The sequence below is a fragment of the Notolepis coatsorum genome (genome assembly GCF_963971535.1).
Source record: "Notolepis coatsorum genome assembly, chromosome: 12".
NCBI classification, from domain to species: domain Eukaryota; kingdom Metazoa; phylum Chordata; class Actinopteri; order Aulopiformes; family Paralepididae; genus Notolepis; species Notolepis coatsorum.
The window spans coordinates 53,019,896-53,043,356 of NC_140176.1; the positions used below are offsets into that span (position 1 = coordinate 53,019,896).

General features: G+C 43.4%; 1 protein-coding gene across 1 annotated transcript in view; it reads left to right on the top strand.

Annotated features, from left to right (window-relative positions):
• Positions 1-23,461, top strand: part of LOC311238160 (F-box/LRR-repeat protein 7) — a 42,687-nt gene that overhangs the window by 15,796 nt on the left and 3,430 nt on the right. The gene's annotated exons all lie outside the window — the stretch shown is intronic.

A 23,461-nucleotide genomic window follows, 5' to 3' on the forward strand; every position in this document is an offset into this window, starting at 1 on the left:
TCAATACGCTGCCGGGAGGAGTGGGAATCGAACCGGGAACCTTCCGATTACCAGACGACTGCTCTACCTCCTGAGCCTCTGTCGCCCCCCATTACCCATTTCTGTAATCACTCGTTGACAATCATGCAAGTACAAAGACAAAGAAACAAATGGTGCGCACACTGCATGGCTCTGTTAGCCATAATCTGTAACACATCAGTGAGATTTCGTGTGTGAGCCGTTTGTTTATTCTTTGGACTGTCTTTAGACATATTGTTTTATATGGCCTGTTCCACATGAACTGAGAACACTATAAAATAAACCTCATTTGAGTATTAAAAAAACATTCTGTGGGTCCACCAAATAAAGTCCCTCATTCACTGCACAAAAACACCAGCATGCAATACAAATGCCCGGTTGCATATTATGTGTTAGTTGGAAATGGTTTCCATAACTTTGTATTTAGTAGATTCCTTTTTTAGATTAAAATATATTGTAATGTAGAAATACATGAATGGCATATTACTTCAGTAAAAGTATTTTCGGTTCTGCATTCAAAGTTAAACTCAGTATCTATCTACTAATTGCAATTGTCACTTTAACAGGTGAAGTGAATATCGGTACTATGGTTCACACACTGCATGGCTCCATTAGCCTATACTCTTTAATACAACAGTGCTGTTTTGGCAAAGAGGAAGTGTGCTGGAAATGCCACTCTGGTGAATTGAAGATTACAGGGCCTTTGTTTATTCTTTGATAACTGGGGAAGTAACAACCACGCTGCAGTCAGAGGCATTTGTTGAGCTTGGTAGGGATGATACACTTCAAGAGAAAATAGTGCAGTCAAAGTCAAACGTGTCAATGTCATTTATTGACTAATAAAATATAATTTCTGGGCACACAGCATGCAGTTAGTAAACTTAAAATTAGTTGCAACAATAACATAATTTCACGGCACACAGCATTTTTTTTTTTTTTTTGGAAGAGCCGACCCTATTCCAAACTGTTTTAAAGCACAACCAAGTAGCTACAAACATATTTTCCCATGTCTGCAAGAACCGTCACATATCGGTCAAACACATCAGGTTCGTGCTGCTCCTTGTCCCGTAACAAGTCTCACAGTTGTCTGTGTTGTCCCTTCTCCTTTTCCTTCTGCTCCGAGTTTGGTGAGCTGCACTTGAGGTCCATCGTGACCGGAGACGGAGTGGTTGGGGAAGGTGTAGCTTGGAGAACTCATGAAGTCATTCATGCAAATAGTGGTATGGTGTTCGTCAGCACCGCTTGATGTTGGCGGCGAGGGCTCTGGCCCAACGCCATGCACTGTCGTCTCCTGCAGAGGAGCCAGCAGTAGCAGCCTACAGAAAGGGAAGACATTGTTTTAATAGCTTTATATGGGACCAAGAAAAAAAATACTTCCAACATAGCAACTATTGTTTTGCAATGGAAGAGACAATGGTTGTGCAAAACAATGGTTGCTATGTGTTTATGCAAAACATATCAACAAAAACAATAATTTGGTACTAGATACAAATGCTTGGGACTTATATCCTGAAGAGCAGGAGCACTGTCATGTGCCAGAAATAATCAATGCAATAATCACTACTGCAGTCTACTATCAAATAGATTTTCAAGAATCCACGCCATTCGTGCAGGTAAATTCATAACCTCATGCAACCGGAGACCTAAACTGATCACATCTACGTTGCAAGGCACCTTCCATCTGCGTACAGAAACATTTTCCTATGTATTTATTCCCAACCATCTTCGCCTTTCCAAACGTGTCTCTCAGATTCTTCCATTTTGCTTTGCACAGCTCAGGATCTCTGCAACCCAACATAAATCTCACGCAGGAGTTCAGCAAGTCTTGCTTCAAAAAGTGTTCATTATGCTACCATAGCAGTGCCACACACACACACACACGCACGCACGCACGCGCACACAACCATGTGATATTTGGACCAGTTGCAGACAGGGGGAGGTCTGAACCACTGTGAACTGTGCCGTATGCATATGCATAATACATCCATGTCAATGCTCATTCAGTAGGGATATATGACACAATAGCTGAACAACGTAGCAACTTTAGGATTAGGCCACATCTATATCAGATAGCTAGTGTCTATACTTCTCAAAGGACACATCTTGTTACAAGCCCACAAAGCTTCTCCATGCAATTCGATATGATCCCAAAGGCTGATAAACATTTGGCTTAATTTTCAAGCAAACAATAACATGATTGCTCTTAGCTAAGCTAGTTGGTTGGTTGATTGCATCAAGTAAGTGACATGACAAAGATCTCCAAAGATAATGGACATTGGAAATGAGTATTGAGAGAGAATTGTGGTCACATCCTAGTAGCTAACCTTTCACAGAAATAAATGTTTTGGTTAACCAGCCAACTAGCTAAGCAACTTAGCCAGTTGTTAATTTTGCTAATGATTAGCTTGCTAACTTTGCTTTGTAATGTTAGCAGGTCAGGTCACAAACTGTGATACCACTAATTGCGACTGCAAATGCCTTTCATCTGAAGGAGTTTTTCTGACACAGACTTGACTAAAGTAAGGAGGTTAGCTTGACATTACTTACTTCCATCTTGAGTGCTGATGCTGTCTAATCATTATGTTCGCTAAGTTATGGCTCTGAGTGACTTTTCTTAATACATAAAGGGGTGAATTCACAAAGAATGGATTGCGCCCGCTAAACATTGAATATCTGTCAGCACAGTTGGCTCGTGGAGTGCAATTTGCTCCTGATATGGTAAAATAGTATGAATACTGCCCATACAACAGTATGTATGTCATAGGACAATGGCAGACAGAAAACAGAATCTTAAAAATCCATGATCGCGAATTGAAAGTCCTGACAATCAATACAGTAGCTCTTCTAGTCTTTGGGCCAAACACCTTTTTGGTACCAATTGGGTAGGCAAATTCTAGATGTGATTTATTTTATTCCTATACATCCCTAGATTGTGTTTTGATGTGACAGCTATATGTTAACTTTCACGCACCTACCCCCTACAGGTGAATGCCTCATTGTTGCGGAGGTATTATGCGGTAGGTGCGTGAAAGTTACCATTTAGCTCAGCGTGGGAAGATCCGATCGACTCAGGCTTTATCTCTTCGCATTCAGAAGACTCTGTGCATAAAAACGACCCCCACAACCTGACCTACAAGCAAATCTATGAAGGGGAGCAAAATATGGCAGGATACTTATTTTGCCCAAACCTATTTTGCCCCCAAAAAATTGTCTATCTATCATACTCTGACTTTTACTTGAGTACGATTTTGAGACGGTACCCATACTTTCACTTAAGTATAATTTCTGGGTACTTTTTACACCCCTGGATAACAAGGTGTGATTGATTTCAATAGAGATAGTCTACGAGAGAGCGAGAGAGAGCGGCATGGGTACCAATGGACATGAGTTTAGGATTAAGTTAAGGGTTAGGTTTGTAAACATCGTTTCAGCTTGGAAGTGATGGTCCTCTGACTCCCATCCCAAGTTCTCTGCCTGCCCAGGCTGAGCTCCAAGCTGGCAGACTTACCCTAGAACTGCTCCTCATTGTATTTTCAGTGGTGTACAGTATGTGTCCACTCATGTACATTTTACACTTATACCTATAGTTAAAAAAAAAATAAAGTAGTGTAGAGGTCTGATAGATCCCAGTTCAATTCCCGGCAGTGGTACCTCCGGCTTGGTCAGTCGTCCCTACAAACACAATTGTCAATGTTCGCGGGTGGGAAGCCGGTGGGGTATGAGTCCTGGTCGTTACAACAGCGATTCCTACTGGTCGTTCAGGGTGCCTGTTCAGCAAGGGAGCCAAAACTCCTGATGTCTTTCAGTAGCTCATGCAACGGGAGGGTGGCTGGTATTACATCCATGTCATTACATCAAGATGTCCTTGAGCAAGGCACTTAACCACCAAACAGCTTCAGGGCCACTGCTCTGCAGCAGCACCAGCACTCTCGACCTCTCTGAATAAATATGTCGAGGACTTTGTGAATAATGTATCTTGGAGGGATATGGAGTAAGACACATTTTAATTGCCTAGAGTGTTACGTTCCGCCTGGTCCTGCCCTCATTCCCCCTAGCATTCCTGGACTTATCCCCCCACTCATTCATGGTCCTCTTCCTCCACCTGCTGGACAATTCCCTTCACCTCCCCTTGGACTACCCTCACCAGTGCATACCCTCCTGGTGCACTGGTGGCTCTTTAATGTGTCCATGTTCCTCTGTGTCCTTCCCCTGTTACTGTGTCTCCCAGTGTGTCTCTGGCCCTTCATGTCCCCTGTTAGTATTATGTTCCTAGTGTGTTAGTTTCCTTGTGTTGTTGTTATTTTTCTAGTGTTCAGTCTTGTCTTGTGTCTCATCTAGTCTTGTCAGTCTGTTCCCATCCCAGGTGTCTCTCGTTACCAATCAACCCTCTTGTGTCAATTACCCTGTGTATTTAAGTTCTGTGTTGGCCTTGTCTCCTTGTCGGTTCATTATTCTGTTTCCTGTCGTATTCGTGTCAGTTCCTGTGCTTTAGCTGTTGTTGCTGTCATTCCTGGTCTCCTCGTGTTTAGTATAGTGTTTTTGTTTTTTGTGCCTTGTTCCTCTTCCAGCATTGCTGAGGTTTTTGTTCTTCTTTTTGGAAAGTACCTTTTGTTTGTTGCATTTAGTTTATGTTTAAGTAAAGCTATCTCTTTGATTTACACCCGTCTCGTCATGCCTGCTTCCTCCTTGTCCTGTCTGCGATTGGGTCCTACTACAACACCAATCCCTAACACTAGAGTATATAGATTGAAAAGTAATCTTCTAAGATTTACAAGAGCTGGAGGCAGAGTCTAATATGCAGCTAACCCAACTTAAGTCACACACACACACACACGCGCGCACACACACACACACACACACACACATTCTACCATGCATAGTCATCACCAGTCTTATATTTTCTCTGAGTATGATGAATGAGGTATTCTTGTGGTTGAGGGCTGCCCACAAGAAAACAAACCTCGGGCAGAGCCTATACTTCTAGCTGTCAGTCGGTGCTACATTTCAAGGTGTTGCTTTGAAAGAATAGACTAGGATAAAGAGAGAGAAGAACGCCTCAGGCATATAACACAAGATATAATTTTGGTTTAATGTGAAACTCCATGCAAATTTGCATATTTAGAATGCTTTTCATTGTGGAGTACCAATATGTACCTTACTTGTCTTTGGCCTTGTATATATATATATATATATATATATATATATATATATATATATATATATATATATATACAGCATACTTAAGTATATATTTCACATATATCTGAATCAGGATCCAGATCCCTTTATTCAATAAAGTAATTGTATAGGAATTTGTCCTGGTGATACAGACAGAGTCATATCAACAACAAAGTACAAACATCTTACTGACACACATTGTGGGCAAAAGGGCAAAATAACCTCATATACAGCGAAGGAGACATGGCATAGACCGTAGACTATACATAGAATGCAGTATACACTTAACAATGTAGATCAGTCGTTTTTGCAGTATTGCGTACGTTGTTGCAGCTGTACAGGTGTACCATGAGAGTGTAGGTATATACTGAATAGGATGAGATGCGTGGAATACATACAGAACCTATTAGACATAATCCCTGAGGCTGAGAAAGTGGTAAAATCTGAAGTTAGACAGGCTTGTGCAGGCCTTTTATTTGAAGATTCAGAATTACCCAAAATGTTAGAACTGTTGTTGATGTGAAAATTATGACTAAAGCCTGTTGAGGTCTATCCCCCTGATTTGTTGATAATTTCACACGTCCAATCTGCTTCCTTGAAGATATTATATATTATACTTGGGTTACACTGATTGGCATGGTCAACTCCATTATGTCTGATTGGCCCATCAGTCAATTCTACTATGTCTTATTGGCCCATCAGTCAACCCTACTATGTCTGATTGGCGCATCAGTCAACCCACTATGTCTGATTGGCCCATCAGTCACATCTGGCTAAGTGGTGTAAGAACACTTACAGAGTGCTTAACAATCAAGCATCTATAGCAGGGGTTCTCAAACTTTTATTTACCACGACCCCATTTTATTTAGGCATTTTTTTGTCGACCCCACACTTAATGTATCACGTAATTTTGTGGAATTAAGGAATATCAAAATAAAAGCACACATTGTTGAACTTGATCATACATATTTATTATAAAATGTAATTACAGCACTATGTTATCAATACACATTTATAAAACGAGGCATATTTAGCCAAATTATGTTGCCAGAATATACAAAAATAATAATAATAAAAATATATCTTTTTATTTTTTATTTTGACTTGCCAATGCGAGTCACCTGCCCACGACCCCACTTTGGGTCGCAACCCATAGTTTGAGAACCGCTGATCTATAGTGTCTAGTGAACAGAAGGCCACGCCCCCTCAGTATATACTGAAAGTTGGCTGTGCTCAGAGAGGGTGACTTAAAACATATATAACAAATCAAATGATATGTCTGAAAAAATAATACTTGTAACATTAACAGTCCTACAATAAGCAATGTATGACAATGATTAAAACATCATTGTACTGGATCTTTAAGTAGTATGTTTCAATCAGGTAAATACATTATCTTAGAATCCGATTAACTGTTTGTGACCTGTATTAGCCAGGTCAGTTTGGAAGGATATTGAGTTTGCTCAGTGTGTTCAGAGTTGCTGTGCAGACTCTGTAATACTGGAAATGCTGGCTCACTGGGATGTCGCCATGGAAGAGCTGCTGGAAGTGAAACCCTCAACCAGGGTATCATGAGGGATTGATCATTGTCTGTCTCTGTGTGTCTGCTTAGAGAACAACCTGCATGGATAGATATACAGAGAGAGTACAGTCCGTGGCCGGTGGCCGCCCAACCATAATTTCCCTCCTGTGTTATGACTGAATGGTTTTTTTCTTCTTCTCCCTGCTAAATGGGAGTGATTACATGGTCTGGAACCACCACAGCCACAGTCAAATCCCCCCTTGCTGCACACACGCACGCACGCGCACACACTCACACACACACACACACTCACACACTCGCACGCACACACACACACACTCACAAACTCCACACCATCCAGTTTTTTGGTTCACTAAACTAATCAGGATGCTGTCTGGTCTGGATGGCCACCATGTTGAGAGTATGCTCGGATCAAGCCTAGCATTCTGCCCTTCATTCTGATACAGTGTTGGCAATCTGGCCAGGAGGGTTGTAGCTGTTAGGATCTAGTCACTAGCGATATGTGCTGTATATATTATGTACTGTATACCAAAGCTGCAAATAGATCGATCTCTATTATTACCAAGAGATCATAGTATCATAGAAATGAGTAGGAAAGTATTTTCACGTCAGTACTGTATGTGGATGGAAAGTAGGCTACGCTCATTCTTCACTGGCCTTGATACAGTACATTGTTTTCCCCCCACAAAATAAAAACGAACACACTATATCCATTTTTCTTCTTAATATGACACGAGCTGGGCCTGGGCCTGTTTTGATGATGTAATTATTTGGCATGCTTTTCGCAATGTGTCACTTATTTATTGTTACATGGTGCATCCTGTGGGCTGGCTGACCACACCAAGTTGCCTTTGAGCCTGCAGACTGAGAAGCACTGACTTGTTACAGTACATTCCTGCCGTCGGACGAGGAGGCGTCTCACAGCATGTGTGTGTGTGTGGTGTGTGTATGTGTGTGTGTGTGTTTGTGTGTGTGTGTGTGTGTGTGTGTGTGTGTGTGGGGGGGGGGGTTAAACTATGGCCCTGCAGAGTGTCGGGGGCCTAACGGGTTTGCTTTGGCACCACCCGCACTCTGGAATGCGGCTCAGAGCCGGCGGTAGTGTGCATGTGTGTGGAATGGGCGATGGCCTCCACATGCTTTCCACTTTTAAATCAGAATTGACCATGGTTTTGATCATCTCAAACCCCGCCCCTCTTTTCTCGATCCTCCAATCGCAACCGTTGCCTCTCCCTCGGACAAACTTTGAGGTAGGTTGATTGTTATTACAGTAGTCTTGATCCTGTGACATCTCTGCTGGAGTTGGGTTTCATGCTCCCAGGCCTGGGTCAAATGGTATTTTGCAAATCATTTGTATGTGTTTGTGGCGTGTCTGTGGTGTGGGGTTCGCCACATCAGGACATCACTCAGATAAATAATACTAAATTGACTGTCAAATATTTCCCTGGGATTGTCTAACTATCTGGCGCTGTGTTGTCCTCCCTTGCAGAAATTGGACCACATGTTTTGGGAACACTTAACCGCGCTGTTTACACGGTTCCACGAGTATGAAACTTTGCTTTTGCGCATGTGGATGTGTGTGCAATGAATGTAGAATGGATGGCTTAGTGTCGCATAGAGTCCACATTGAGCATCCTGATAGCCTGGGGATAGAAGCTCCTTTTGAGTCTCTCTGTCTCTCTGATTGACATTTGAATGACATCCTAATGTGCATGCATGTATGAATTCAAAATAGAATTGTACTGAACAATGTTTGCCCTCAAGTGCAGAGTGACGCAATCCACAAATTCACAACTTTTTGCAGGAAGAGAAAACAATGGATTTCTTTAGATTAAACTTAAAGGAAATAATTTTGTGAATCTTTTGACATATAGTGATAGATGAGGAAAAATAGACGAGACCTAGGTGCAGACAAAAGCTGTAGATGGAGTCACACACATTCTCCATTTCATGGGATCTTTAAGTCAGATCTTTGCAGTCGATTCAACATTTTACCATTTTGGTTGAAATCATGTTTGACATGTTGATTGATTTCGAGGGGCCCTCTGATTGGCTGACTGACCTCCATACAGCCAATTAAATAAATAATAGGGCATTATTTAAAGGTGCTGTAAGTAAATTTTTGTTAAAAATAAGTGTTAAATAGCTCTATATTCTGACAGTTATAGAGTGGTTGGTCAGTAACATGGGTCTCCCAGTCCCTCTGTTCTGCAGTAAACAGGTATCCCATTCCCACTTTATCCAATCGATTGAATTGATTGATTGATTGATTGAAACATTTTATTAACAGATTGCAGAATGGGTACAGCACAGTACAGCTCAATACACACAATTGTTAAGGGGATGCAGACCAGAGAAAGACTTTCGTCTTGTTTACATCAGGGTCCCCCATTTTCAATTCATAATGACATTTATGACATACACAACATACAGATATACATACTGATATACAAATCTAATCTAATCTAATGATGACATTTATGACATACAGATATACAGTACTGTTACATTTGTGACATACAAGATATGCAAATATACAGTACTGGTAAACAGAGATCCTAACAGTAAATATATACATACGAGGGGGAGGGAAATGTACTAGGAGGGGGTGGGTGGGTGGGATTGTGTTCAGACATTTACGGGGGCCAGTTTCAAATTGCAGCCTCCAGAGTGGTTTTGAATGTGGGTAGGGATTCACATTTTTTTCAGGCTGTGGGTAGGCCGTTCCACATTGATGTGGCATAATTGCGAAATGTGTTAAGTCCCTTGTTTGAGCCGAATCTGGGTTGCACATGATTTGTGGAACTCCCTCTGGTGTTGTGGTCGTGGTATTGACTGACCTTTGGGAAGTACCTCGACATGTACATGGGTACCTTAGTGGTGTAGTGTATCTTGTAGACCAGGCCCATTGCAAGTTGTTGTACTCTGTCGTCTACTCTAAGCCATCCTAGGTTGTCAACATGGGCTGGGGTGGGGTGAGGTGTGTTTTAGGAGTAAGGTCAAGCAGTAGTCTGACCAGTTTGTTTTGTGATGTTTGTAGTCTTGTTTTTAGTGCCTTTGAGGTGCTTTGGTACCATGAGGTGCAAGCATAGTCGTAGTACCCTTGAATGAGTGCTCCTGCTAGAGTCTTCAGGGTATTCTTGTTTACCAAAGAGGAGATCCGGTACCTTTTTGACGTTCTCTTTTTCCACTTAAACTGTTCACTAAAATACTGTATGTTTAATTTTAGGCAAGAAATATAGGATATGCAATTGATCTTAATTAATATTTGATCTACAATGCCCATTTTGACAGAAGTTAGCCAAAATACAGATATCACTTACAGTCCCTTTAAAGGGGTAGTTCACAATTCACAAACAATGTGGTATCTAGAGATATCAGCCATAGAGATGTCAGGCTTCACTCCAATACAATGGAGCTGAATGGCACTCGGTTTGTAACGCTCAAAACACCAAAAAATACATTTGCAAAACCCAAAAGCACTTTCCAGAAATCATGACCCGGTTAATCAAGATAATCCACAGAACTTGTTGTGAGCAGAAAACACCCACATTTCATTATGATGGGAGGTGTAGTTCGGTATAAAATAGTTCCTACATGAAACTGCTCACAACAAGGTCATGATTTCCGGAAAGAGACATGGGGTTTTCTAACGTATTCCTTTTGTGCTTGGAGCGCCGCAAACCAAATACCATTCAGCTCCATTTTACTGGAGTGACGGCAGACGATCTCTGTGGCTGATATTTTCAAAACGAGGCAAGTCACGACCAAAAGTATCTGGATGGATAGATAGCACTCCGGGTAAGTGAGAAAATACCTTTAAATTTTTTCTTTTATTTTGGGTGAACTTCCCCTTTAAATAATTCCACTACTAATTCGGCAGTCATCTTTCAAACAGAATTCTGACTCTAAGCTCCTTGTCTGCCTAGTGGTTCAGGACAGCCTGCTCCTCCAGCCAGTCGATGCGTGGCACCAGGAAGACAGGCCTGAAGCGGTGTACGGTGGGAACAATGCTGCTTCCTCTCCGTCTGCCCAAGGACCACAGTCATACTGATAACATTGTGGAGAAACGTAGACTAGAAAACACTGTGTTAAAAGTAGGGCTGTCTTAAATACTTCGAAGCTTCGTTCGATGGGCATGGGATTCGAATGGGAAAATAAAATTCGAATATATATATATATTTTTAATTCTATTTAATTAAAAAAAAAAGTATTTTTTTACCTGCAAAATCAACTCTGCCTCTCTTTGTTAACTACAACAAGCAATGCCGTTTGTTATTTAAGATGAGGTCGGATTCGGCACTGACTGTGTTCATTGTGCTGCTTTTATAAAGCCTCAAATGACGGCTTACAATATTTCATGATTTTTTCATGATACAAGATTTCATTTCAGTGTTTCGTTTGTCTAAGATTTCAAAAGGTTTAAACTTTACAGCACTGACAATTCTTTATAGTATTTTTTATAGTGTCCCGACCCATATAAAAACATGTCTTAACACTTTGGGTGCCGGGAACTGTGTTTAGACGTCATTGCGGGCCATGCTCAAGTGCCGAAGACGCTTTACAGCGTCTTTAATATCAATATTTCAAAAATCTGCGATCGGATTCATATGTCCCCTCCGCTGGCCTGAGATCCACCAGCAGGACCTACTGAGCTCTCTGGCGGTTCAGGAGCGCCATCTGGTGGCCGATCGGCGCAACTGCTTAACAGGATGTGCCATAGAGGTTGTGCTGGACTCCGTATTACTTCCGGGCACTCGCTATAGGTCCCGGGACTCTGGCTCGTCACGCTACACAGTGATCGATTGCCAATAACTCGATAAACAACATGATTTGGACGTATATACCATTATACAAGCTGGAGATGGACCGGGTAAATCGCCATCCCATAATGATAGAATTTCTACTCTACGATGATCGCCCAACGGCGCGCGGAGACTGGGGTGAGTTTGAGCATGTAACGTTACCGTCTTCGATACTAACTGCTATTATCAACATTTGACCCACATTAGATGATTGGTATAACGCTGCCCACGGAATTATAAACGCCCCCTCGCCCATCCGGTCAACATCAGATGACGTGTAGTAACTTCTAGAAGTACGTCTAGTTGGAATTTTTTATATCGCACTGATTGCCATCAAACTGTATTTCATCATCAATATAATGCATTTGGGGCTATATATCACGTTCTGGAGAAAGCTGCAGAAAGAGATGAAAACATACTTATACATTAGGTGTCAAACTCACGGCCCGCGGGCCAAATCCGGCCCGCCACGTCATTTGATGTGGCCCCCCAAGAGCTCAGGTAAAAAAAATTTTTTTTTTTTTTTTTTACATTAATATTGGGTTAAAAAATACCAGTGTTAAAATAATTGTGGGTTAATGCGTTAATAAAGCTTTAACTTTGACAGCCTTAGTTATTACACATTCTTACACATACATGTATGTTGAACATCTGAGGTAACAAAGGAAAAAGGCCAAAAGCACTTACTCCTCAGACATTCTTTGACAATTTTACAGCTCAAAATACAAAAAAGATCCAGGCGGAATAGGTAACAAAGGGTTGAAGAAATATTGTCTGAACTGTCAGATGCAAACTGGCTGTGTGACATAACCGAGCATCTCGCTCAATTGAATAAGAAGCTGTAGGGACGCAAACAAGTCCCACCCAAAACTTGACCAATATAGTTGTGAACTGAGACAACCCTTATTTTGTTATTTTTGAGTACAGTTACAGTTGTGTGTTCATGCAGACACATAATAGCAATTCCATTACGAATTGAAAATGGGGGACCCTGATGTAAACAAGTCGAAAGTCTTTCTCTGGTCTGCATCCCCTTAACAATTGTGTGTATTGAGCTGTACTGTACTGTACCCATTCTGCAATCTGTTAATTAAACTATCTTCCATTAGTTGGATGTATGGTCTCTGCAAGGTTGTGTGCAGCCATTTGTTTTTGTAACATCTGCTACATCTGTCCCACGTGTTCTTTGCAGCTCACAGTTGTTAGTTCTGCCCCTCTTGACTGTGACAAAAAGGTTTTGAACAAACTTAATGTCATAGCTTGTATTTGATGATATTCTTCTTTGTTATTTACTTGAATGGTTTGATCATTGATTGGTGGAGTAATATGGGGTTCTGATAAACTAAAATTATTTGTTAAAATAACATAAGCTAACATATATTTTTACATTTATGCAAATTAATATGCAATATGTATAACTTGAATAAGTAATAAATACAGAAACACCATGTTTAACAATATGTAAATGTGTAGCTACATTTATTTTACATTACATTAACATTTATACGGTCTTTGGCCCTTTGAGGGCAACCATAATGCTGATGTGGCCCTCTGTGAAAATGAGTTTGACACCCCTGCATTAGACCATACTTTACTATGAATATGTGAATGAAAAAGTTTAACGTTGCTACACAATGAACAATACATATAGGACTTTGAATGGGCCCTAATAATGGCAATGTAGCAATAGAATTTAAAAAGTTATAGCCCTGCAAAGAAGGGGACTTTCTCCATAGACAAATAGAGCTGGCAATCTATGGTATATCATGAATTTAACCTTAGGCAGCCAAAGTGTTAATAAAAAATTAAGTCGAATTCTGCCTGTCTCTATTAACTACTATTAACTACATAAATTGTTTGCTTTATAGACAAAGGTTGCAACATAATTATGTAATGTAATGTTGTTGGCTGTGTAACGGAGAGCAGCCGCCCAGGCAGCGCAGCTCCCGACTCAATATTTTTTTATTATAATATATATATATATTTTTTAATCTTGAAGCTTCGAATTAAAATCGAATCTCGGCCCTGAAGCTTCGAATGCCAAAAAATTATTCGAAGGTCAGCCCTAGTTAAAAGAACACACGGTAGATATTTAGGTGCAGTGCTGCTTAATTGTAGTTTGACTCAAAGCAGTTGATAAGGTCAATACATTAAAAAAATACCTTGGCCTCATGCGTATTATCTCCAGCCCTAGAGTCTGTAATGTGAGGTTCAGTGATGCCAGTAACGCGTTACTAAGTAACGCGTTATTGTAATCTGATTACTTTTCCCCGAAAATAGTAATCTAACGCGTTAATCTTTAAAAGCCAGTAATCTGATTGCAGTTACTTGTCCAAGTGGCTGTGCATTACTATTTCGTTACTATCTCATCATAAATTCATAATGCAGGCGGAATGCAGTATTTTATTTCGTTTTCGACAGTCAAAAATACATTTTGAGCTGTTTTTCTTATTTGGGAGTGACGTGGTGTGGCAGTGAAAGGGTTAAATACAAGAATGTATCCCGCGGCGTGACTGGTCCCTCTGTCTGTGAGTGACTCTGCTTTGGTCCAATCACATTCCCCATACACAGTCTGCGAATCAGAGGCAGAGTAGGGCGGGTCTTCACAGCACGTCATGTGACATATGCGCCAATCGTGTGACAGCAGGGCTCCGTCGTCGGAGAATTCCACCCCAAAACGCTTGGCAAAATTAAAAGTGAAACCGCAAGATGACTTTTGCGGTTTCTGTTCAGAATTCCACCCCAAAACGCTCGTCTAAACGTAGCCTCAGTCACTACTTCACGGCGGAGGAAACAAAATACTGTCTACCGCTAAAAACAGCACATCCAATTGCATTGAAAGCATCTGGAATCACAACACTAGCCGACGCTTCCACTAGGTACAGGAGGGTTGATGGTGGCAGAGCAAAAGCTCTTATTTGCCAGATTTACAGTTAATTTACATGTTAAAGAGAGACTGATTGTATGTTTATAGAGAGACATTTATAAAAACAATTTAATAGTTACAGTTGATATAATTGAATAGTTCAGCCTGCATTTGTTAGATGTGATACACTGGTTTTGTAAAACCACTGGCTGGCTGCTCTAATGCTGTGAGCATCATAGACTGTTGCTTTACCATACTTGATGGTACAGAAGCTGAAGCACTAGTTTAACAATTTACGTTATGTGCAGAGAAACAAGTTAAAAACAATTTATGCACTTTCAATAAAGCGTTTAAAAAAAACTGTTGGGGGAACGACGACGACTTCGTAACCTAGTTACTTTCAAAGTAACTAAGTTACTCTGATAATCAAGTAATCAGTAAAGTAACTTAGATTACTTTTTAAAGGAGTAATCAGTAATCAGTAATCAGATTACTTTTACAAGTAATCTGTGGCATCACTGGTGAGGTTGGTGTGTGGAAGGCAAGCTGTCCAGTCTAAACAGCACTTGATAGAAAACGTGCCTGTCTCCCAAGATGTTAATATTTTCACCCTCTCAAGGGTGACGAATCCCCCCAGCTGTATCTGTTTGTAAACTTACCTCATGCTCTCATGACAAACGTGGTCATGTATTCAACTGGTATTATACAACTACAAGTGCTGATTTCCTCCATGCGATGAGTACGAAAGGAGCTGTGAGGAGGTGTTTTATGTCTTGTTATTGGACGGACAAGCACTGTGTTGAAAAGATCTACCATCTTCCTAACTGATGTTGTAAATCAAACGTGTATCATGTATCGCTTGCTGCATGTCCCCTAAACCAAACAATGATGCAAAACTCGACACGAGTGTGTAATACAAATCTGTGTAGTAGTTCAGACTGGGGTCGGGGTCCAGCATTTGTTCAGCAGCTCGACAGATGTGTTGAAAGGTGCTCAAACAGCCCCGAGAAGTTTGTTTAGAAGAGGAAGCCCCCGCTGTTTCTGGAGGGAAATGCCTGGCAGGTGACAGACTACCAGCGGGATAGGCACCGACCTTGTGTTTGTTTGCTTTCGGGGGGATTAGATGGAGCCAGTGTTTGAGCTTGAAGTTCATATGCGTGAAACGTGACAGAAGTTCATACGTGTGATGCACCACGGTTCCTTTACAAGTCAGGCATCCGCCGGATAGCAGAATTAAAAGCGAGCGTCGAAGGAAGAGAGATCTGACGGTTTTCACCTGTTTTAAAAAAAATGGCGCAAAATAACACTGGGGTGGGGAGGAGGAGAAGAAAAAGTGTTTCTGCTTGTGTGCGGAGTGTCGAAAGCAGGAGACGCGTCTATTGCAATCTCATTGTCTCGGAAAATGGAGACGAAAATAATGTTATTGTTGCTTTCCCGTATTCTCCCCACGAGCTGTCGCTGCCCCTCCCTCCTCCTCCCCCTCCCCCGCTCACAGAGCCAGGGAATTCGAGTGAAAATGCACAGAAAAAGGGCGACGGAAGAGAAGGAAAAACAAGTGAAAGCCATTTACAGAAGGAGGGAGGGGGAGAAGGGAGGCAGTCGAGCCGCGTTCCATCTCATAACTCTTCTCTGATTACTGCTTAGTCCTCTCCCCCCCCGTCCTAGGGAGGAAGCGCACACGGTCCTCGCTTGTTTTGAATGTGTTTTTTCCCCTTTCTCCCTGTCGAATCCCACTCGTCGTCTGTGTTATAACTGGAGCCCGTTTGACAGCCATCGGGAAAGGCGCCATCTGGAAGGAAAAACACGTGCCTCCCTCTGCTTGTGCGATTTTGGCTCGCCAGGCGATGTTTTGGACCACTGTACACCTGGGGTCTATGGGGGCTTTCTGCTCCAGCATGACATCAGTTGTGGTTTATACCTTGCACTGGTTGAACCGACACACTGTGCTTCGTACCTCCGCCTCTGTACACCGCGCTGTGGTTTATCCGGCTGTCATTACGTAAGACAGACCGCGTCAGCTGCGTGCGAGGCTGCTACGGCGCTCGGATGAGAGGAACGCGGTTCGCCTATAGCACTGCATCTCTCTATTCCAATGATGGGTTCATTGGAACCCAATACACCCCCCCACCCCTATGTAACCCCCAAGCCCCCAGCCACTCCACTCGCTCACATTCCTCTCTGATACATGAGATCACTGCATTTGCTCCTCATCGCGACCAAATCAACCCCTCGGGGCTAGAGTGGGTTCTCCCGGTCCCGTGCGATCTGCAGCACACGCTATCCTCTTCCTGACGCTCTCTACACCTGTTGTCCGGTCCGCTGAGAAACCTCGCCCCTCTATAGGAGCGCCACGTCAAACACGCTCTATATCCCGAGGCGACTCTTCCGCCTCTTTCCTCCCCATCCTGACGTCCCGATTCAACAACCTGTAAATGTTGCATCACCCTCTTATATTCCGGCACTTAGCAAGAGGCCATATCGGTTTTGCCCTCCGGCGCCAAGCGCTTTCGGAGCCCGGAATGTCGTCTCCGGGGAATTAGTGCTGTGATACGTACATAGACACACACGCACAGAGGCCCCTGTGGACCTGGGGGGGGGGGGGGGGGGCTGGAGCAGATCGACTCTTCCTCAGGTTTAGGTTGTCGGATGTCTGAGCGCCTGCAGCCCTCCACAGCTGGAGGGGGGAGGGGTCCGTGTCCTTGGAGCGGACTGCAGGGCCTGGAGAGATACACAGCTGCCGTCGGGACATTAGTGGTGTTTTTTAAGGGGGATGTATATCAGAGGGCTTGGCACACTAGCCTTGTACTGCTCTGAACGTATGTCTACTAGATGCATGGATGGTACTGTATAGCAACCCCCCATTGTGATTAATCACAGTATTTTTGTATGTTTGCTAATCTTCAACACCCGTCTTTGTGTCAGGTTGTGTGGAAGGGTTAGATACCTTTTCAGCAATATTCATTCACAGTCATTAAGGAGATTGGACCAGCAACCCTTTGACTATGAGGCTGCCGCCTGACCCAACCTTCTGTGATGTGCCACAATGTCAAGTCCTTGTTGTAGTCCAGAGGCAGGGGAGTTATGCGGGCTACGAGAACGCCCTCTGTTTCCTGTACTAGTATGGACATTGTGAGGGACGCACTAGGCCCTATTGTACCTCAGCTTGTCTAGTGACGCAAGGACTTCCTGTAGTGAAGGCCGCCGTGATAGCGAGCCGGTGCACTGCACAGTAAAGTCAACTTCCACATATTCAATAAAACACCAGATAGACCCCAAAGTTTTTACCCCAACAACACTTGCTCTGTCGGACTCATTAGAACGTTGTCCTTCAAACTAAATGAAGCACAGAGCCTCGCAGGCCTGCCTTGAAACCATAGTAGCTCATGAGTACTGTATCATTTTCCCTTCCGTCGTCGATTAGGAAAAGACACTGACCTTTCCATGGCCTGTCAGGATATGAGAATATTATAAGCAACACACACACACACACACACACACACACACACACACACACACACACACACACACACACACACACACACACACACACACACACACACACACACACACACACACACACACACACACACACACACACACACACACACACACACACACACTCACTCCGTGGACTTGGCAGGGAGGAGCCCAGTGGAAAAGCCCCAGGAGCAGAAGCGTGTCACAGGACTAATGGCATCGAGGTAATGGATTGCTCTGTTCTGCCAGATGCAGCCCTAATAAGCCCAGACAGGGTCTTAACGGAGCTGCACAGCACTGAATAGAACCCCCTCTAGCACAGAGTTTATGACCCAACTGCGTCGAAAGGTCCGGACTGACCCTGCTGGTGCACTTGTCTCAGTCTACGGTAAAGTCTGCAGGCTCGCATGCCAATTTATCTTCTCTCTCTCTTCTCTTCTGGCCTCTCTCTCCGCTTTTCCCTTTTCTGACGGGTCCTCGTATGATTTCCTAAACTATGTCATTCCTCTGCTTTTTATCCTCCCTCTTTCTTGATCTCCATCGGTGCACGTTCCACTTCTCTGAAATGTTTCAAGTTGTGTGTAATTTACAACACTCGGGGACAAACCATCTGTGGCCTCTTCCATCACGAGCAGCAATCTCGCCTCCGCGAGGACCACTCCTGTTTGATTTACATGAAACTTCTGCATATCAAAGGATGCTCCACATGTGTCACACAAGTTGGGGGTAGTGAACTTCTGCTGTTAATGGGTTCCTGCTGTGGGGACTGCGATGGATCATGGCGGATCTCGGGCAACGGTGGCAAACGACTTTCAGCCAGCTATGCCTTTCTGTGGCTTTACACACATTCAGAATGCATGAGTCTTTCCTGCGTTCTCCCACCAGCCGCTGTAGTCTGTCCAAGGTAAAGACCAGATGTCTGACTGTTTCCTCTCCCGATATCCAAGACCCAAAATGAATCTTCCACCATCTGCACTCCGTTGCACGTTTCGAGCCCGGAGTTTAATCAGCTGCGTTGATATTTGTTCTTCTAATGATCGGTTTTGTGAGTGATACAGAAAATATGCAACGCTGCCTCGCTGGTTAACGTCCACCATTTATAATTTTAAAGCCCCAAGCTTTTTTTTTTTTTTTTATATATATATTTATTTTGAACTCTATCAATGCAAATAAAGAGTTTCTCAACCTATTCAAATTCTAGGTCTGTTTGACTCCAGTGTTTACAAACATTACCAACTAAAATAAACCTTTTACAGCCATGAAATACAACACAATATATACAATTTAAAAACTCATATTTGCCTGTTAGTGTTAAGCTCAGCCAACCAACTAGAGGATGACAATGTGTCTCCACTTCTTTTTGTGGTGGTGTGGCTATCCATTTGTTTGGATCATTGATTGGGCCTTTAAAATCTGGAAAAGTTGCAAAACCAAAGGCAAACACCCCACCATCTCCCAATTCAAGATGTATCTGTTTTTTATTATTTGTTTTTTGTTAAGACAGATTGGATGAATAGGACAGAGTATGATGGAGGAGACACAGGGTTGGATGAATAGGACGGGGTATGATGGAGGAGACACAGGGTTGGATGAATAGGACAGGGTATGATGCAGGAGACACAGGGTTGGATGAATAGGACGGGGTATGATGGAGGAGACACAGGGTTGGATGAATAGGACAGGGTATGATGGAGGAGACACAGGGTTGGATGAATAGGACAGGGTATGATGGAGGAGACACAGGGTTGGATGAATAGGACGGGGTATGATGGAGGAGACACAGGGTTGGATGAATAGGACGGGGTATGATGGAGGAGACACATGGTTGGATGAATAGGACGGGGTATGATGGAGGAGACACAGGGTTGGATGAATAGGACGGGGTATGATAGAGGAGACACAGGGTTGCTACAGGGAAGAGACACAGTCAAGAATATCCCTTGTGTGGTCCTGGATTTGATCCCAGAGGATTGAAGCCCTTCAGAGCATAATGCACTTCCAGACGTGAGGATTTTAACCACTGCACGCTCTCGGCCATGACGATATCTACTTTTCCCACCTGGAGGACCTTGATTGCTTCTCATTCCAGGTCATCGTGTTATGTCTGGCAGTTGTTTGTCTGCGTATGTTTTGTAATATGATTCTTTTAAGTCTCAGGGGTTGTGGTTCTTTTATTTGTTCAGCATGTTTTTTTTTTAAAGACATTTGATGTTTGTCTCACCAGGGGACTAGATAGAATGTCTCTAACGCTACGGCACACAGTGCATCAGCCTCAGAGGGAGGTTCAACTTTTACAAGCCACGCTGCCTGTTTCGGAGGTTGGAGTCGACGGTTTATTGTAGGAACTCTGTTTTCAATCAAGCTTAGAAAATGATCAGAACTGCTGAGGTCAGTGTCCTTTTTTTCAAACAGCAATGGGTGTTACTTGGTGAGAATTTGGATCTCAGCGCTCTTCTGCAAAGAGCAGACCTCAAATTTGGACTGCAACTCCAGTGTGCAGACAGACACACACATACACACATGCACAGATATACGGACATACAGTACGCACAAACACAAACACACACACACACACACGCTCTGCATCAATGGTCACTTGTGTTTAAAAAAAGAACAGATGGCTTAATCAACTCATAGACACAGCCAGTGGTTCTCACCGGGAGAGTTTCATTCCTCTTTGTTTTTTTTAAGGCATCCTTTAAAATGGCATCCTTCATTCCTCCATGAAAGAAAACCAGGTGCTTTTCTCCAAAACAGAACATAACAAATGGAAATCTGTCTTCATTTAACTTATCCCACCAGCTGTGTGAAAGGAAGGGTCGGATGGAGTGTGTGTGTGTGTGTGTGTGTGTGTGTGTGTGTGTGTGTGTGTGTGTGTGTGTGTGTGTGTGTGTGTGTGAAGGGGGGGGTTGTACCCTAATTAGTTGCACTGTGATGCTCTGGGAACACCCCTGTGATCAGTGACACATGTAATTACGCAATTTGGAAGTTGCTCCTTGGCCAGTGGCAGATGATTCTCTCCCCTGCATGCAAAACCCTCTCCATTATCCATTATCATGGGTTTGGATTATTAGCCTGCGCCTCGTTCAAATCCATCAAATCTAATGGCTCAAGCGACGCGTCTGTGTGACGCATATCGCAAGGTTGAGTGGGTCCCTTTGATGTCTTTATACATTAGGTTTTGTCAATGTTGTTGTATTTAGTAAAACAGCACAGTGTGTTCCATTGGGTCCATTTGCGCCAGATGTCAAAAGTTCACTTGGCTTTCGCTTGTTTGTGTGGACTGTAGAGTCATGTTGCATAGTGTGTGGTTCTCAGTTATGCTGGATAAATCCGCAAACACTAGGTATTCCCTTGGGAATTCTCAACTGTTTATGAAGCGCTTGAATAAACACGAAAGCTTACAGCCACCGCCGCCATCTTGAAGTATTTTTACAGGCATGTCAAATTTGAAATAGATGGTGTATCCCGACCATTTTGACAATGGAGCGTAAAATCCCTTGGACTATGAAATGTGTTGCCATCGTTGAAATCCATCCGAGAGCGGCGGAAGGCCACCGCAAGTTAGACGTTAGCGTCTTGGGAACAGCTCCACCTCTTATTCATTGTACATGTTGATGTTTAATGTTTAGCATGCCACATATCTCAAGTGGAACCCACTATGGACAGACCACCCAGGAGACGAGAAGGCGAATCATTCAAAAACCCAGGCCAAGGCCAACCATGGGGCCTCCAGAACCCCCCAACCCACAGATCTGCATGAAGGCCAGATGAGATGTTATTGCCCCAAATTGAATTACAACGTTCTAATGACAGAGTGTGTGACACCGTGTGTGGAGTAATGCTGTTGCTGGTTTCTTTTTTTTAAAGGAGGGTTTTGAATTTGTGTTAAGCTGTGATTCTGTAGACTGTGTGACCCCCCCCCCCCCCCCCCCCCCCCCCCCCACACTCTGAGAGTATGAGTCTGTGGATGTCATTACAACCAGGCTATAGGAGACAGTCTGACCCCCTGGTCTGGAATACAAATCTACAGGACAGGCTGCAGGGGTGTCACTGCCCGTCTGGCTGTCCCAGCATACAAATCTTCTTGACAGGCAGGACGATGTCCATTTGTCATGTACATACATGACAGCCACACATGTCTGTGAGTGCCTATAAATCTACTTTGCTGAATATCACCACCTGGTAGGGGAATGGCAAGGACCGCAAGGCCCTGCAGAGAGTGGTACGGTCCGCTGAGCGTACCACCGGAGGAGAACCCCCCCCCCCCCCCGACCTGCAGGACAACCACAAGCGGTACAGGACTCAGCCCAAGAGAATCATTAAAGATCCCAGCCATCCGAACAATGGACTCTTCTCTCTAATGAGGACAGGCAATCGCTACTGCAGCCTGAAGGCCAACACAGAGAGAGAGAGAGAGAGAGAGAGAGAGAGAGAGAGAGAGAGAGAGAGAGAGAAGAAGCTACTGCAGCCTGAAGGCCAACACAGAGAGAGAGAGAGAGAGAGAAGCTACTGCAGCCTGAAGGCCAACACACAGAAAGGACCAAGAGAAACTATTGCAGTCTGAACACAAGAGAAGCTACTTCCCATCAGCATTCCCACCCTAAAGAATAAAAAGGAAGACTAAATACTGTGCAATACTCATTGATTGTAGCACATACTATTCCCCTGTATAGCTATTCCCCTGCACAGCCACTTTAAATGTCTTACTTTGCACATCCTATGGATTGTAAGTAGTTTTTATATAGACAGTTTCCTTTATCATTTGTTCTATATAAGAAACATTTCACTGCCATTGTATTTTTGTAGGTGACAAATAAAGACTTAGACTGAGCCTGCATGGTTGACATTAGAAGTTGATGGTGTGCTATCTCTAAATCCTACGTTTTCTTTGTTTTTTGATCATCAGTTTGATCAAATCTACTTATGCTATCTTATGTAATGTTGTGTAATGCTGTGGCTATTTTAACACTATTTTAATTACACACATGAAGATTAATATACATGTAACGTATGACCACCATAGGATTCCTATTCACACAGGCACCAATGCCTTTTTTTCTGGGACGATAATGCCTGCAGGCTCCCACAATGGGAACACACAATAGGTGACATCATACGCTGACTACTTTCAAGGGCTTTCAGTGATCACTATCAGTACAAGTGAACTATTTGAGTGTGTATGGAGCCTGCTTTGAGGGGTGGTGAGCAGACAGAGAGAGATAGCATCAAGAGAGAGAGAGAGAACACTTGCTGTCCCAGTGTGACGGGTCAGCCCCAGGAATCCAATCCCAACGCACACGGGCCAAAGTATAGGCGGGGGTCTGTGCCTTCTCACGCCATTATGATGGGATCCAGCCACGAGCTTCTCGCGGCTGCATCGCACCAGTCGGAGCAGCAATCAGTGAACATCTGTCGGGAGGGCCTCTGTGTTTACACCGGGCCAACCATACGGTGTCAGCCACAGCGTCAGACTCCTCCCTTTGAACCCTGGGAGTTTCCTCTGATGTGGGAGGCCCCGTGGCCCCGCCGCTCGAGTGCGTGCAAGATAAACGTGAAACTTCATTTTCTTTTCCA